The sequence below is a fragment of the Ischnura elegans genome, chromosome 4 (genome assembly GCF_921293095.1).
Source record: "Ischnura elegans chromosome 4, ioIscEleg1.1, whole genome shotgun sequence".
NCBI lineage: Eukaryota > Metazoa > Arthropoda > Insecta > Odonata > Coenagrionidae > Ischnura > Ischnura elegans.
The window spans coordinates 84190963-84208665 of record NC_060249.1 but is presented as its reverse complement, the minus strand read 5'-3'; positions in this window follow the sequence as shown (position 1 = coordinate 84208665).

Below are 17703 nucleotides of genomic sequence, written 5' to 3'. Positions count from 1 at the left end.
AAGGATGTATTACCATCCGGTTGTCCTCTGCGCTGGTTTTTAAGATTTTTGCTGCCTCTTTTATTATATGCCTCAGAGCATCGGTCCACTTTCTAAAAAATAATGCACCCATATTTTTGCGTGATAAATCTGACGATGTAATTATTTCGTTCGGACGTTGTTTACGACATGGTAAGCGCAGTAGGCTTATACTTCATCTCTCATGATCAGGGGCTAGGACGAAGTATTGAGGGGAGGGCACGACTCAGGGGGTAAAGTGGGGTGTAAGTCCCCTCTGAAGTAAATGTGAACATTGTCATCCTTATAAATCACATTTTATACTATTTTGGAGCTTAAAATTACACACTTTATTGGTCGTCAGGCAGCTGTTTTGCCAAAATCATATTGGCGGAATAGAAAAAATTTGACTTGTGGGTTCATATTTTTCTGCTAACATTAATTGGTTTTGGATGGACGTGACCTCTATGCTCCCCCTGACTACGCCACTGTTTATGATAATCTCGCCTCAATGATTTTTTTTTGGCGAGCTTGTAACCATCTCTGGATATCTACTTGCTTTGCCGTGAGGGATTCGAAGGAAAACGGGAAGCTTCATTCGTCTCTCTATCTCCTGGCGTAAAAGATAATTTTGAAGGCCTCCTATGTTAATCAATTCTGTAATTATCCCGTAACGACGAATTTTCAGCCTCACTGTAGAATTTAACCGTTGTAATTAAATTTATGACACCGCAGAGCACTGTTGATGTCTATGAAAATCCAAGATTATAATTTATTGATGCACTGAATAGTAGAGGCCTTCACGTTGTATAAATCCATCTTACTGATTTGTGAATGAAAAACTTTGCTGTTTCTACAATTTGGAACTTTATTTTCCTGTATCGAAACTAGTCAGGAAAATAAAGTTCCAAATTGTAGAAACGGAAAAGTTTTTCATTCACAAATCAGTATAATTTATTGAATTGGTACGTGCGAATCATAGCCAACATTAACTGAAAACAAATCCTAAATAAATGGTTAAATGAAAGAACACAAACCCTAATAGACCTTTTGAGTAATTTTCCACTCCGTTCAATAATGTGATTAAAAAATTCAAACTTAGAAACAAAATTTGCTTTTGTAGGTATTAAGAGTTTTAGTACCTAACGTCTTCGAAAATAGTTTTAAGACTTGCCCATTTTTAGATACAGTAACGGCACGGTAATCCCCTAAGGTTTAATTTTCAAACAAGTTAAATATCCATTTGAAATGAAATTTTGAAATGGATATGAAATATGCATATGAAATTTTAAGTCATTTTGACTTTACATAACGTAAAAGTAAAGAATTTCAATTTTTGCAGTAGCAAAGCAAAAAATTACAACCCTAATTAGCATTTAATCTATGAAAATTCATAAATCTTCCAATTGAATCGATACTCAATTTTACCAAGAGTTTAAGAGAATTGTAGGATATTTGGGAAACTGGATCATTATAAGGAACAAATGAATCGATAGATGGAGCAATGAGGAAGTCTTATGAGAAGTGAGAGAGAAAAAAGAGTCACCTCAAAGCCCTAACAGGACGACACGTTCAACATAACAGGTCAGAACGAAGTTAATCATCAAAAGACGACAGGATGGGAGAACTTACAATGAATCTCGTAAAATAAATAGTAATTTAGGACAAGTTTTCAAGAATTTAAAGATAATTACATCAATATGGCACGATTAGCTAATGGCTATTAAGTTATATAATTTCAATTTATCAAAATCAAAGTGTCAGTTTTCCTCTTCTTGCTGCAAAACATTCAACACGTATTGAGTTAATGAATTCATAAATAAACTAAAACTTTTTTCATCAAACAGGTTATGTTAATAGAAAAACTATTTGCAGAAACACTATCTAATGCGTTTTCAACCGGATTACATCGATATTCCCGTTGAGTTAAAAAAATCAATGTCGTTACCTGATTTTTAGCCCTTAAATCTGATGCTTACTAGATGAGGCAGTGACCGTCAGCTGTGTGCACCGAGGTCGAACAGCTTGTCTATCCCCAGATGCTGGACCGAGGTAAGGCCTTCGTATCCCTGGGGAAAGCATGCATTACAGCGGGGGGAGGTCACCGCTCGCTCGGTGAATCAAGGTAAAAACCGGGATAAGCGTGGAGCTTCAAACGGTAGTGACCCGTCCGTCCTCTGCCTCCCACGCGGGCATCGTAAAACATTGAAACGCCGCTTTCCGGTCACTACCGTATCCTCCAGAGTCCCTTTTCCACGTCGCGTCGTCCCCTTTGGCTATCCTCTAGAAGTCCCTTGACCCCTTATACAGCCGGCCAGCCAGCTCATGCCAAAACCCCTCCCTCTCTCTCTCCACTACACTCAATTCCGCCGCTTGGATCTCCTCTTACTCTCGCATCACCGCTAACCCCACTTTTTATCCCATTCTTTTTTGATTAAACGCCTTCTCACCGCTGTATAAGGCTCTCCTCTCCTTTATGCCATCCGGAGAAAAAAAAGAGCGCTCGTTCAGGGCTTTTTGAATTATAGCCGAGGTATCCTTCACAGCAGACAGAACTTGACTTCGTTATCGTCTTACCCTCATTTGTTTACTCCAACGGTGGATACTCCAACTTAGTTTCACTAAAATCCATGGGGATCGGGTTGGTGTGGTGGCTAGAGTGTTGGCTTCATACCCCGTGGGCTTGGGTTCAAATCCCAGCGGTGGTAGAGAATGTTCAGCGGAATTGTTTTTAATGAGCAAATAAGCCATAATGCTTACAGAATGGTCTTGTAATAAAATATCCCGATCCCTGCTTGAATGTTGTGTGGAGGACATTTCAAGGACAACATTCCGTCCGTCGGATGGGACGTCAAGCCGTGGTCCTCTTGGCGCCTTTCGTTAAGAGCAGGCTAATACCGACGCTGGGTTTCTCTCCACCCTTCCTTACCTACCCCCCACCCTTTCTTTCCTCATGGCGCAAGTAACCTCAACTGTCGGTCGCCTCCTTCAAAATACCATACCAGAATGAAATCCATGCACGCTTTCAGTATTTTTTCATGAGTTTGCACTATCCACATGCTCTGATATCAGTGATGATAATGAATATACTATCGTCAACTTTCTGTATTTACCGAAATTTATTTTACAAGAAGGCACGATTGCATTCATCCAAGGTTACGCGAAGTCGCCCCATGCTGTTCGTGTACTCTTTGCCATGAGTCTAATATTAAACTCGAATTATCTCGGATACCTTGACATAAAAATGTGTTCAAGACTGAGGCAACTAAATATGATTGCAAAATAAGAGCGAAGAGAAACATGTAGAGGCTGATATAAGTTATCGATTCGGTCGGCCATTAATTGAGTCTATCCAATTCAAACAGATCACTTCAATTGTATGATTTTTGACTATTTCTTTTCATTAAACATAAATAATATGTGCACAAGGCACATTCCTCCTTACTTCTTACTAACCAGCGTTTCAAACTGGTTCTTTTACTATGCCAAATTATTATACATTTTTCAAGCATTGTGAATTCATGTGACGATAAGAAAAACATAGAAACTAGCAAAAAAAAATAATTTATGAATGGTGAATATAACTATTTAACACTAGTATTTTCAAAAATTCCTCGCACTTGAAATTTTATTTTAGAATACTAAATTATCTCCATAAACACGTCGTGAGGAGCAAGATGCCTTATCTGTATGAAATTTAGATTCTTGATTACGGGATAACTCCTCCTTAAGACCCAATATTCTATCAACTCATCAATCCAATTAAAAGACTACGAGATGAGGCAATAGCGCTAATGCCTTACATTAATGTATGCACCGTAAATTCATCAATTGTCATGGTGACTAACTATTATTCTTATTCTTCACTGACTTTTTAACGCATATTACCTCATTTTACCTACTTTTACTTCTTTATAATATGTTTCAAATTAACACTTCTTTTAATTCAATTTAAAGTTGCTCTGCATTACTTTTATCATCCTTAACTCCATTAATCTTTGAGTTAAAACTGATAATAATATCTAATAATAGGAAAAAAATCTTGGCATAAGTATGGGCACGTTCCAAGATTTTTTTGGGATTGGATGGGGAATTCCATGGAATTTTACAACTACTCAACCTCAGTTTTTAGCCGAAAGTTTTAAAGAATGGGAAAATACCAAACCTACTTTTAAAAATACTCATATATTTATAAAGTGAAACAGTATTTAAATAAATATGGTGATACACAAATGAGCACTGTATTCTCTACGCATAATATAAATTGTGCAGAGTTTTTATGGGAAATTGTATTCTGCTGTACCTTAAGAACGGAAAACGCCCTACATTGGTAAGGGTCCGGAAGGCATTCCTTAAATCGATGACTTTGAAATGCTCACAGTTATTTCAACTCACCATCACTTGTCGGAAGTAATTTAAACTTGACATCATGCGATTAATGGGAAGGTTTTCGGATGGAAAAGTGAAAAAAGAGGTGCTATATCGCACCCGCCCGGTCACACATCGATTTAACGGAAAAAATATGGAACACTTCAGAGAAATAGTTTGAATCTAAATAAACTTCAAATGAAAGTGACTTTGACAAAAAGGTGTAAGCGCGAACCCAAAAAATAACATAGCTTTTACACGAATTAAATTGGAATTCTCTAGAGGCTCGGAAGCCAAGTGCTAGGTAATTGCTTGACTAACTAAGAATAGATACTTATCGTACAGAGTGACACATTGAATGCATTCTTGGAAGAGTACCATATTTCCATGACAAAACAACAAAATTGAAGATATGTTTTCCGAACGGCTAGGTTTTGGAATGCACTTTGCCCCCAAACATTTTGAAATACTTAAATAAATTCTAGGTCTAACACAAGCATTCAATTCTCTCACAACACGCACCCAGGTGTTTACAGTGCTCTCGTGCTGGTTAACAAATGGTGTATTCCTCCGACAGCCATTCATCTATTTTAGAGGCTAGTGTGGTTTTATGTAGCTGTAGATGTAATTGAGCTGGAAAAAGTCCTTGGATAGCCGCAAGTAAGCCATGGTTTTTTATAAAGTAAAATATCGTGTAATGAGGCTGTAGTAATATTGACCAGTCGTAATGATGATGAGAGACAACTCGGCTTCTTAGTAAAAAAAAAAGCCAAAATTAGCCATCGATATATTTTTACCAAGCCTGGGAATAAAGGAGTAAAACTTTGTCAGGTTCACTATTATATTAATATGGGCACGACCCGGGTTTCGTAACGTAGTTACATCTTCAATTCCTCAAGATGTAACTCAAGATCTCAATATGTAACTACGCTACGAAGCCCGCGTGGTGCCCATATTAATATAGTAGTGAACCTGGCAAAGTTTTACACGTCTATTTCCAACATGGAGAGGTTTCACAAAATCAAGCCTGAAGTTCTCAGTCATATTTTTATCTAGCAACCCGCTCTCATATTCCCTGCCTCAAAGCTCAAATCAGTACTAACAACGCTCACCAATTTTTGTAAATGCTTTAGGTAAGGAAACTTACATTAATAACGTGAGGTGATTTGGCGATTTTTGGAGCCTACTCAGCGAAATATCGTGAGATTTGGCCAGACCCACTCATTCTCACGTAAGATTCTTCCAAATGCGTATTTTCTAGCGTAAATACTTTCATCTATGCGTCATTGTGTTTTATTTATAAAAAAAATGTTAAACATTTTTATTTAATATTAGTTAAGAATATTATTTAAGGCTACTGAGATCGCGATTTTACATCGTTTCTTGCGGAAAAAAATTACCTGATACTTGCCTCCCTAAATGCCTCACGTAATTAATGTATGTCTCCTAAACGGCTGGTGTCCTAACACCTCCCGCCATACCTCTATCTTGGCGACTTACTGGATAGCATGTAGATGCAGACACGAGTGAGGCATTTCGGACCGCATCCAATATTCGATTCCGCGCAACATTCCGTCCACGTGCAAGGAAGGAGAAAACCAAAGAGTGGGCGAGTGAAAAAAATGAGCAAAGCATGGAAAGGGAATACCGTATTTACCCGTAGAAGCCGCCCACCAAGCCACAAATTTTAATGTAAGCCGCGTTCCATTTTCCTGATATTCTTACCGTTTATTTCGCCACTTTTTAGCATTGAAACTAGGAACCCTTCGCAAGAATTACATTTCTAGCATCATTTAACCTAATTTATCATTGAAACGTAAATTTATTTATTTTCATACCACCGAAAACAGCTCATGTTGGCCTTTACGTCGGGGCTTTTCAACAATTTATTTTTAACGAGTACACGTTCACGAACAACCATTCCCTGGATATGGGCAACCAACCCAGGCGGGACGCGAACCCGCGACCTCTTGTTTGGCAGGCGAGGACTTTGCCACGCTGCCGCCGAGGCCGGCAAAAAGTTTGTCAGAAGTGGGATTCGAACCCACGCCCGGAGAACCGGACTGCGATAACCGACTTATCGATTTAGCAACGAATCACGAGATCTTATATTAGTTGTATGATCTTAGGTTTTCCCGGCGTATCAGTTGCTGAAAATTTTCTCGGGTTTTCCACCGGTTGATTTCGTCCATGTCTCCCGACGTTTCGATCAGCGACTTACTGACCATCCTCAGGGGATCTTCCGAATGCCGTTCTTCGAAATTTGTCCAGTATATATATACACCCCATCCGTGGTCAGGTGTAACCTGATACGCTTGGTTCACGCTAGTTGTGCGTTTCCCTCCACTTTTGTTGTATATAACATATGTGTAACGAAGAACGGCACTCGGAAGCTCCCCTGAGGATGATCAGCAAGTCTCTGATCGAAACGTTGGGAGACATGGACGACATCAACCGGTGGAAAACCCGAGACACTTTTCAGCGTTAGGAAGTTTTTTGCCGCGGGATACACGAGTAAATACCATATATTCTCGCAGCAATGGATTACGCTAGAGGTGACCGAGAGAAGAGTGCAATTCTCGGAAAGATAGCTTCGCCGCCGCCAACATCGCGTCGTTGGATTCTAGGAATCAGCTCGGGTGGGTGGGAGTGGCACGAAGGCAATCCAGGGCATCGGCGGCGACGGTAACGCCCGAACGTGGATAATTTAATTTGCCGCCCTCCTTGCCTTTCCCGGGGATAGGAGCCAACTACTGCCGCCACCTCCTCCTCGCGAGCCCCCCGGGTCGTGGAAAGAGGGCCAAAAAGGAGAGTGGTTGCTGTAGGGGGTGGGTCGAGATGGGGTTGAAGAGAGAGCGATGGTATGGGTGTATGAAAGCAAAGAGTTCCGAAAGAGGCCAGGGGGTTAAGCCTCGAAGGAAAAGTTCTCCCGAAACCAAGTATCAAAATTTCAGCGAGATGGGCCACTTTTGCTTCTCACGTCGTGTTTACGGAGATAACTACGTGTCCTTTAATTAATCCTCAAGAACGAGGATTTTTTTTCACAATTTAAGGGTTAAATAGTTTTTTATACCGTGCCCAAGTGAATGTTTTGGTTAGCATCAACGTTTTTCCAACCTCAAGGGAATTCACTTTGCATGAAAAATGAAATTTTTGCTAATTTTTACGAATAACTGCTAAATAAAACCCAGAACGTTAAAAATACGGATGTTAGCTTTATCAAACACTACCCATTAATCTTGCCATGCCGGCCCAATGCCGGCTTCGATGGCGCCGGGGTAAAGCCCCTGACTGCTAAACTAGAGGTCGCGGGTTTGAATTCCGCCCTGGTGGTTTGAAAGGGCATGGATTTATGTGATTGTCAAACATGTCAATTTTAAGAGAGGACTATCAAGTCCTAAATTCGCTTGTGAAATAAAGATGACATTATTATTATTAATCTTAGAGTAGGGCGCTCTGAAGTGTTTCTGGGCGTGCCCTTACATTGCCCTTACCAAGCATCATAATTTCAGAGAAGTAGGCGTTATGCTACGAATGTCATGTTCACGGAGAAACCGAAGTGTCCACTAATTTATTTGCTACGAAGACGTATTTTTTTCGTGAGCATGTGTTGTTTCCACTACGAATAATTTAATATTATAGTTGGTATTCCGACATTTTTTCATTTTTTGCATTAATTAAAGGTGATTATAAAATAAAAATTGGTTGCCATATTCTTTGTAATAGCTTACAACCTTTAAACCATATTTACATGGTGTTTTTTCACCAAAATTATACAATATTCCCAAGAACCAGTGAAAGACAAGAAATACCCTTGGATTTGAATTTAATTCCAAAAATAAAACCTAAATGTTAAAACAGGTTCTCTAGCTCATAAGTCCCCTAAACAGCAACGAATGGTAAATTTTAACCTTGTAACGAGGCAGTCCATTTCCTTCAGGCGATGCAAAATATTTTTTTTTCCATTTTGCCATTGAACTATCCCCCATTTCGAATTGGTAAGTGTTGTCTCATTTCTCCATAATTATTACTCCCGATTAATCTTGGATTCACCCTCGAGAAGGAAGGCGTGGAGTAAAAGTATGAAAGCGATTAGGAAGTTGGTACATAAGAGAGAATTTAAAAAAATTAGAGTAAGTTTTTCGTGTTTAAACTATCCAAAATTCATTTTTTTTTTAATTTTATAATGCACTATCCTCTAACTCGATGAGTATCTAAGTTCTCTCTGCGCTGCGAATAATTTTTTTCTCCCGATTAATCATGGATCCACCCTCAAGAAGTAAGCCTAGGAGCACAAGGGTGTAAGCGAAGGGGTTGAGCCGATAAGGAGGCACTTGAGAGAAAGTAGAGAGTGTACGTATAAGGAGGGGATGGGTTAAGGAATCAAGAGTGGATGGTTGAAATGTTTCCTCTCGGATGTGTGTGGATCGGCGCGGAAGGAAGCGTTCGCAATTGGAGGATGCGGGCGATAGAGGGAAGCGGGTGGAGGGAGGAGGGAGTTTGAAGATTACGCGGCGGCGGGGTCGGTGTATGAATAAATAAGCGCTGTATCGGCGATTTTACTGCTGCAACGCGCGCGCCTCCTCCTCAGTCGCTGCCCTCCTCCTTGTCGCACTCACCCGAATGTGCGATAATCCCCCTCTACCCCCCACACCCTCCTGCAACATATACACAGCCTCTCAAGTCCCCCCCTCATCCGCGATAAAAAAAATACCTCCCCCTTCTTAGAAGGTACGCCACCTCTATACTCCTTTCCGCCTCTTTTCCGAGTCTTCCAATACCCTCTGCGGATTTCTCCCTTCAAAATCTACACCATTCAAGTAAACCAAACCAAACTGTGGTCCGTGTACCCTAGCTGGGCCTCTATATAATTTACCACAGTTTTTTGAAGCATAATCAGTAGAAAATATCTTAGCTCAAAATATAAGGTATATAAGAAATATATTTTTAGACAATGACATTTTTCGTTGTAAGTGAGTCCACTCATGTGCGTGGACTGTGAGAGAATATTTTTAGAATTGAAGAAAATTATGCGATATCAACTAGAAATGAGAAAGTATTTTTTTTTAATTTGTTCTAATTAGGTCCTTAGAGCTATTCAATTAAAATTTCTATCCTGTATAGGTCTACACATTCAACTGTATTTTATATCTTCGTTTGAAATGTTATCTCAACGATTTTCAATTTTTTTAGGCCAATCGTGAAATATTTTCTCTCTTCAAATACTCTCTGTCGATTTCTTCCTTCGATTCTGGGCAATAAGTACCTAAATGTGGTACGTGGACCCAAGTGGGGACTCTAGTATTTGTAACATTGATTCTGATTTGGTCCAAAGAGGTATTTATCGAAAACCATTACCGTTTATGGGTGCACAAAAGCAACTGTATTTCATATAATAATTTTATGATGGGCTCCGCTATTTGATTTTTGTTTTGGGTCAATGGTGAAAAATTTTCTGAAACTTCTCCTATATACATTTGATAGGATTGGAATTGAATCAGAAACGAATACACTGTTGCAAAGCATCTCGGGTAAAATCCTACCTCAAAATAATAAAGAGTAGAGATTTTCGATTATCTCTTTGACCAAATTAGAACCAAGTTTTAAAAATACTTCATATCTAGCTGACTTTACATAATGTTCCTTAATTTTTAACAATTTTGTTGACAATCCACGCACATGTGTTATCCAACGAAAAAATTGTGTTACCTACGATATAAACGAGTAAAATAAATTTTTGAAGGGAAACAAAAAATTTCATGTCTCAAACGAAGAATTAAAATCCAAAAAATAAATAATTACAATTTTAAAAGCAGATCTTAAATCCAGTGGTGTGGAAATAAATTTATAACATGTATTTTCAGAAATAATCGTCCAATAATATGAGCACAAAACTCCAACCTTATGATTATCCCCTAACATAACTTTAACGTCACAAAATAAATTGTGAATGCTTACGAGCTAATCTTAGCTACCCACAAGCAAATATTTGTGCAGAAGCGCATAAAACTATTTAATCTATAGAATTATGCTTGATCAGTAATAACTGCCTTAAGACAGCTCTTAAGTAAAAATTAGGGGACAAACCCGCATCTAAATGGATACCGCTCAAGTGCATGCGTAAACTTTCCATAACTAACCAAGGCAGGTTATATTATGAAAAATGTAAAGGCAGGAGCAATGAATAAGTGTAAAATTGTGAAAATTGCTCCTGCCTTTTCATTTTTCATTATGTCACGTTTCCACTCCATCTCGCCTGAAACCTCAGACTATAATAATATGTCTTGGTTTCCATAAAAATGTATTTTTTTATTTTAAAAGGTATTCAAAATACTATTTTGTAGTTTGTTTCTTCCATACCCAAGTCAAAGGTATTTTGTATTTTGCATTTCAAATGCATATTGAGCGATATTTGGTATTTCATACACTCCTCGATCTGTATTTTGCCCAGCCCTGCCAGTTTCTACGGTTTCCTAGTAGTCCTCTCGCCAATTTCCTCCTTCGATACTCAAACTAAATGGTACTACGCGTTTGGACGCTGAGAGGTCATTCTCGAGTACATTCTCGCGTAAAAAAATTCTGTGAAAATTAGAAAGCCTTTTTTTTACTCATTCAGCATGAATTTTTACAAAGTGGAAACCGAATCCATCGATATCATCTTGCTACGATACTGAAATCGATTTATTTTTTCCATGTTTTAATTCTTAGAACTTCCGCAAATTCTTCTTTACTCTTCTTGGATAACTATTTCACCATCCTCATAGAGCCTTGCCTTCATTCCGTCCTCAAGCCCATTTCTTCCTTCCATAATCAAATTTATAAATCTTTTCTATGTTTTAATTCTTAGAACTTTAATGCAAATTCTGCATTTCTCTTGTTACCTGATATCTCTGTGGTAACATATCATATGCATTATTATATTTAATTAGAAAAAAATTCCTAACCATCTGGAGCCTTATCTGGAGGCTCATCCATTAGGATACACTTACATGTACTTGTTTATAAATAAAGATATTTATTATTGGTTTACCTCTTAGATTGTGAATATTTAATCAAGTTGTAGTCAACGGTTCAGAGCGGTTTGAAGCAGTGTTGAAACTAGTCAAGTTGACTTTTGTAAATATATTTTTAAATCATTTTTGACATTCTCATTGTGCTGAGGGGCAAAAATGCACTCACATTTCATTCCTAGTTATGTTTTCTTTTGTTTAAATATTTTTTCCGACTCTTTTGCGTAAATATTAGGTAGCCCAAGTACACAATTTAACTCTAGCATATGCCGCTCCTGCTACCTAAATCCTTATAACTTGAACAAATTCAGCATTACTCTTCTTCAATATCTTTTTCACCATCGCCCACAGTTCCCCATTCGTCCTCTAGCCAATTTCTTCCTTCGATACTCAAACTGCTCCCATTCCTACTCATCTTGCTTCCGTCCTCCCCCTCCCATTCCTCCCTCGCCTGCCATCTCCTCCCCTCCCCCTCCCACTCTACTCCCACAGCACCATTTCCCCCCCTCCCAACAGCTCGTCAGAGCTCATCTCCCCTCCCCCCCCCCCCCATCTCCCCCACCTCTTTTTTTTTCCTTTTCGCCAAGGAAGAAAGAGAGGAGCACGGCTCCTTTTTCTCCTTTTTTATTCGAGTTTAAGAGAGCGTTTCCGCTAGATTAATTCTCGATTTTCTTCGTCGAAGCTAGTCGCGCGTGCTATTCCTCATCACTTAACCCCGGAGAGTTTCATGTTTCAAATGAACCAGCAAAGTAAATGAATCTGTTTCTTTTTTTTTATTTAACGCTACGTTGGCGAAGCCTAGTCGCCGAAGACCCATATCCACGTAACAATTAAAGAAAATTGAAGAAAGAAATGTTACCTTTCTTGGTGTCTGAATTTTTTTTTATCATTAAATTTATCAATTTAAAAGTCAGCATTAAATTTCTCAATGAATCTTAATTCACACTATTTTTTTTCAAATATCCAGCGGTTTATGTCATCCTCAAAAAGAAATCAACCATATTACACAGCATATAAGTGAAAAAAACAGTTTGATATTTCTTTCGAAAGTATTTCCTCATTGCAAGCAGACTAATAATATAATTCGTCGCCTCGGGCGTGACTTCATGGAATCGAGTTAACTTAATGAAAAGTAAAGCTTTGTATTTCCACATAAATTGTTATGGAATTATTAAGTTTTACTTGTCATTATGTAGAGTAATTATAATTTGTCGGCTTCGGTGGCGGTGGGGTAAAGTCCTCGCCTGCCAAACCGTCGGTCGCGGGTCCGAATCCCGCCTGGGTAGGTGGTCATTATTCTGGGCATGGATGTTTGTGTCGTACTTTGCTAATTCCTCCGTTGTAAAAGACCTCTAGGAGCTGCTTACGGGGAGTTGAAAATAAATATGAAAAAATCGTTTGCCAAAGTAGTCAAAACGAAGGTAATTTTAATTATATTTTAATTCCCTATTTCATTACCGCATTTCAAAACTGACAGAAAAATTTTCATCTTTCTTGAAATTACATAAAAAACGACCCGATCTCATAGTGCTTCTTTCTTTGTCGTTCCACATGTATTCACCGTTTACCTGGAATAAAGTGAAGAGATTACTTCTCATAGAATTTTCATTAGCATAACCAATGACTACCCAGTCAACCTCTTAAAATATTATGTTGGTCTCTCCCTTTTATATTTGACTCGATTTCGAAATCCAAAAATAATTTAGTTAACCATCAAACATTTTGCGCATTTTTTTCACAAAAATAATTTTAATTCAGAACTAACTTCTATCTGTGTAGTGTTCAGCTATCTGAAAAGAAGAAATGCCAAGTAACGCAATGACAGGATGATAAATGCCAAAATAATTGAAATATGGCAACAGAAAAAGATTATACGGGAAAGAATGACGGCAGATACCTATGTCAGATGCTTTCAGATAGCCTGGCTGAGGCAAAATATTTGTATGCTGGAATTTGTGGGTTAGAATTTGAATTTTTTGAGTTGAAAAGCATGACATTTATCTCATCTTGATTAATCAAATCTAAATAAAGACTCACACCTTCAGAATTTGTTGCAACAGGTGTTAAAAAATGATGTTGATATGAAAAAAGACAAATATTGGCCCTAACACTTTGGTGTAATGGCACATTTTACATCTATTTCATGTCAATATCCTATGATTAGTGCTTCGCTGGATAAAATTTGTAAACCGAGTCAAAATGTTAAAGAGGTAATCAGTAATTCACATTGCAGTGAGAGAATTCACCCTGACTGGGTAATGTAGACCGATTAAGTGAGTCAAGGCTGTGAGTGAATCGAGGAAAACTGAAGAGGAAGTCCAATAGGATAGATATTAACCAATTCATTATCTTGACTTTTTTCGAATACTGGATACCTGTAAATCTAAAAAATAAACAATCATCGGGGATACTGAAGCAATTTGTGCACTGGCTCAGCAAAGGCCAGTATATTTTTCCCTCTATAGATAGATTGGCTACAGATCGAAGAACATGAGGTAAAAATTCAGGTTGATGTCTTTCGAGTTGACGCTGAGGAACGACCTGGCTCTTCTACCATGCGGGAGTAAAATTTGTATGCGATCAACTTATATGTACATGCATCCCTGCACAATTTTACATCCCTGTATTCATTCCATTACATAAACATGTCCACTTATGATTTTAAAGGGCACATAACATTTCGGCTAACTAATAATTCCACATTTTCATGCCATCACTCTATAATAAACGACCCTTCATCATTTTATTTGACAAAATATCTGCATTTGATAATTTTCCGGCCGCGGTGATGGATGTTCGTGTACATTTGATTTCTTAGTTTAACCCCGATGTAAAAAAGGTCGAAAGTTCTGGTCCTTATGTGCAGTAATATTTTTTTGTAATTTTACATTCCTTGATAGTAATGAGAGTCGACAAATTTATACCCTTATACTTTCTTTACCAGTCTTAAATACAATTATTCCACCATTCCATCATTATTTCCACCAAACATCTCCCCAGATATTTTGCTGGAATCATCGACGTTTTGGTGAATTATTTTTGGTATTATCAATAATTTCCCGCTCTCTAAAAACCCCTTTCATGTGTCGAACTGAGGCACGAGCTTACTGTAAGACCTAATGCTGCGCATCAATAAAGAGGGAATTGCGATCAATGCGTCAATCGGCAGGTAGACTGAATGTAGAAAAGAGTAGTAAGGTGGATGGGGGGGGGGAACGAAGGAAGCAGAGAATTCGGTGATTGTGGCGAGGAAAGAGGGATAAAAGGAGAGACTTTCCGCGAAATGGGTAAACAGATTACGGGATTAAAAGGAGGAGAAGTTTAATGAGGCAATAGAAGTTTGAATGGGCGGGAGAAAAGTAATTCAGGCGGCGAGGGATAAGAGAGATGGACGGGAAAAGATGGGCGAGCGAAACGAGGGCCCATAAAAGATGATTCTGATTGATGGAAGGGCAGATAACGCGCTTTTCCGGAACTCGAGAGAGAGAGAAAAAGGTGAGCCAACTGTGAACCTCCTCTGGGGACGACCGATTCGTCTAAAAAAAAAAGAGTAATAAGAAGGACCACAGTAAGAGACAGTACCCGAACGGTTGATTGGAAAACGTTGAAGAGAGAAGGTCTATGAACGCTCGCGTGAAGAATATTTTTAAAAAAATATTTTTATCTATAAAATTTGAAATATCTACATCGTGGATGGAATGATGAACAACTTTATTTAATAATTTTAAACCATTTTTACTCATTAAACGTGAATGAAATACTCTGCTATAAATGTTTCATGTTGATTCAGTGTCTTGAATCATACGTTTCAAATAATTTTAAATGCAAATTTTTGCCAACGTCTCGGTATATTTATACACTTCCACATTTTAGAATATTTTTCATCCTTTATATACGTTATTAATACTTTCATACACAAGTACTCCAGAGAGAAAAAAGTGAGCCAACTGTGAACCTCCTCTGGGGACGACCGATTCGTCTAAAAAAAAAGAGTAATAAGAAGGACCACAGTAAGAGAGACAGTACCTACCCGAACGGTTGATTGGAGAACGTTGAAGAGAGAAGGGTTTTTGAACGCTAGCGTGAAGAATATTTTTTTAAATATTATTATCTGCAAAAGTTTAAATATCTACATCGTGGATGGAATGATGAACAACTTTATTTAATGATTTTAAACCATTTTTACTCATTAAAAGTGAATGAAATACTCTGCAATAAATGTTTCATGTTGATTCAGTGTCTTGAATCATACGTTTCAAATAATTTTAAATGCAAATTTTTGCCAACGTCTCAATATATTTATACACTTCCACATTTTAGGATATTTTTCATCCTTTATATACGTTATTAATACTTTCATACACAAGTACCCCAGGGAGAAAAAGGTGAGCCAACTGTAAGCCTCCTTTGGGGACGACCGATTCGTCTAAAAAAAAAGCGCTATAAGAAGGTCTACAGTAAGAGACAGTGCCTACCCGAACGGTTGATTGCATAACGTTGAAGAGAGAAGGGTCGATGAACGCTAGCGTGAAGAATATTAAAAAAAAACTATTAATATCTATAAAATTTTAAAACTCTACATCGAGGATGGAATGATAAACTACTTTATTTAATAATTTTAAATCATTTTCACTCATTAAACGTGAATAAAATACCTACTATACAATAAATGTTTCATACTGATTCAGTGTCATGGATCATAGGTTTTGAATAATTTTAAATACAAATTTTTCCCAACGTGTCTATATATTTATACACCTTCAACTTTTAGTATTTTCTTCGTTCTTTATACACCTTACATATATACCTTAAATAAAAAAATTATTACTGTCTATAAAAGTTTAAATATTTACATCAAGAATGGAATGATAAGCAACTTTATTTAATAATTTTAAATCATTTTTACTCATTAAACGGGAATAAAATACACTGCAATAAATTTTTCATGTTGATTCATTGTCTTGGAGCATTGGTTTCGAAAAAATTTAAATGAAATTTTGCCATCAAATTGAAGGGAGATTGAGTGCTAACTTCATTAACACTAGGAAAAGAAGAATGCTCTTCCATTTAGTTAGAGCTTAAGGCATTTTATAAAATAAAATGGAATAGTATTCGTGAGAGAGGAACAGCAGTGGAACAGGAGATTGATATCTATAAAAGCTCAAAATATCTGCATAGAGGAAGGAATGATTCTTCTTCTTCCTTCCAGGATTAGGCTACTAAGCCTGTTCCGGCTCCACATCACCATCTTTTCCTTGGTCTTCCTATACTTCTCTTGCCAAATGGTTGATATTCCATTGCTTGCTTTGGAATTCTTTCATTTGGCATTCGAAGTAAATGTTCTTTCCATCTATGTTTGTATTCTTTTAATTTGTCAGTGACTGCTTGGACACCCAGTTCATCTCTTATTTGAGTGTTTCTTATTTTATCCAATATTGTGCAACCTTTAACTGATCTTAAAAATTTCATTTCAGACGATTCTATCTGCCTTAATTCCTTCTTTTTTGCTACCCAACATTCTGATCCGTAGAGTACAGTAGGGACTGCCATCACTTTGTAAAATTTTATTTGTGTTTCTTTTCTTGTTTTGTTCTTTAGAGTTCTTCTGATAGTGCCACATATTCTCTGGAAAGTGTTAAGCTTATTTATAATATCTTTTTCCTCGTCATATGTTATGTCGCATCCTAAGTACTGGAAGTGCGACACTTGCTCCAGGACTTGATCCTCAATAACAATTTTTGTTCTTATCGGGTTGCTTCCTAAAAATGCCATAGTCTTTGTTTTGTTTTTTGATATTCTCAGGTTGTATAGCTTGCTCAACTCGTGTAGTCTGTGTACTGCCATCTGGAGTTTGTCCTCTTTATCTTGTATTATAACCTGATCGTCAGCAAACAGCATCGTATTTAAGTATTGAGATGGTCCTATTTCTATGCCTGGTGATACATTATTCTCTTTCCACATTCTTAGAACGTCATCTATGTATAGATTAAACAAGGTTGGGGATAGGCTGCAACCCTGTCTAACTCCTCGGTTAATGATAATTTCTTGGGTGATCTGTTTCCCTGTGTCAATTACAATTCTGGTGTCTCTGTATAGACTCTGGGAAGCTTTTATCAGATGTCTAGGAAACCCTCTTTTCTGCATAACTGACCATAACATTTCTCTATTTACACGATCGAATGCTTTTTCAAAATCTATGAATGCCAGATGCGTTTCCAGATTGAACTCTCTTCGTTTTTGAATTATTTGTTTTAAAGTAAAAACATCGTCGATGCAAGATCTTCCCTTCCTAAATCCAGTCTGTTCTTCTAATAAAATGGTATCAGAG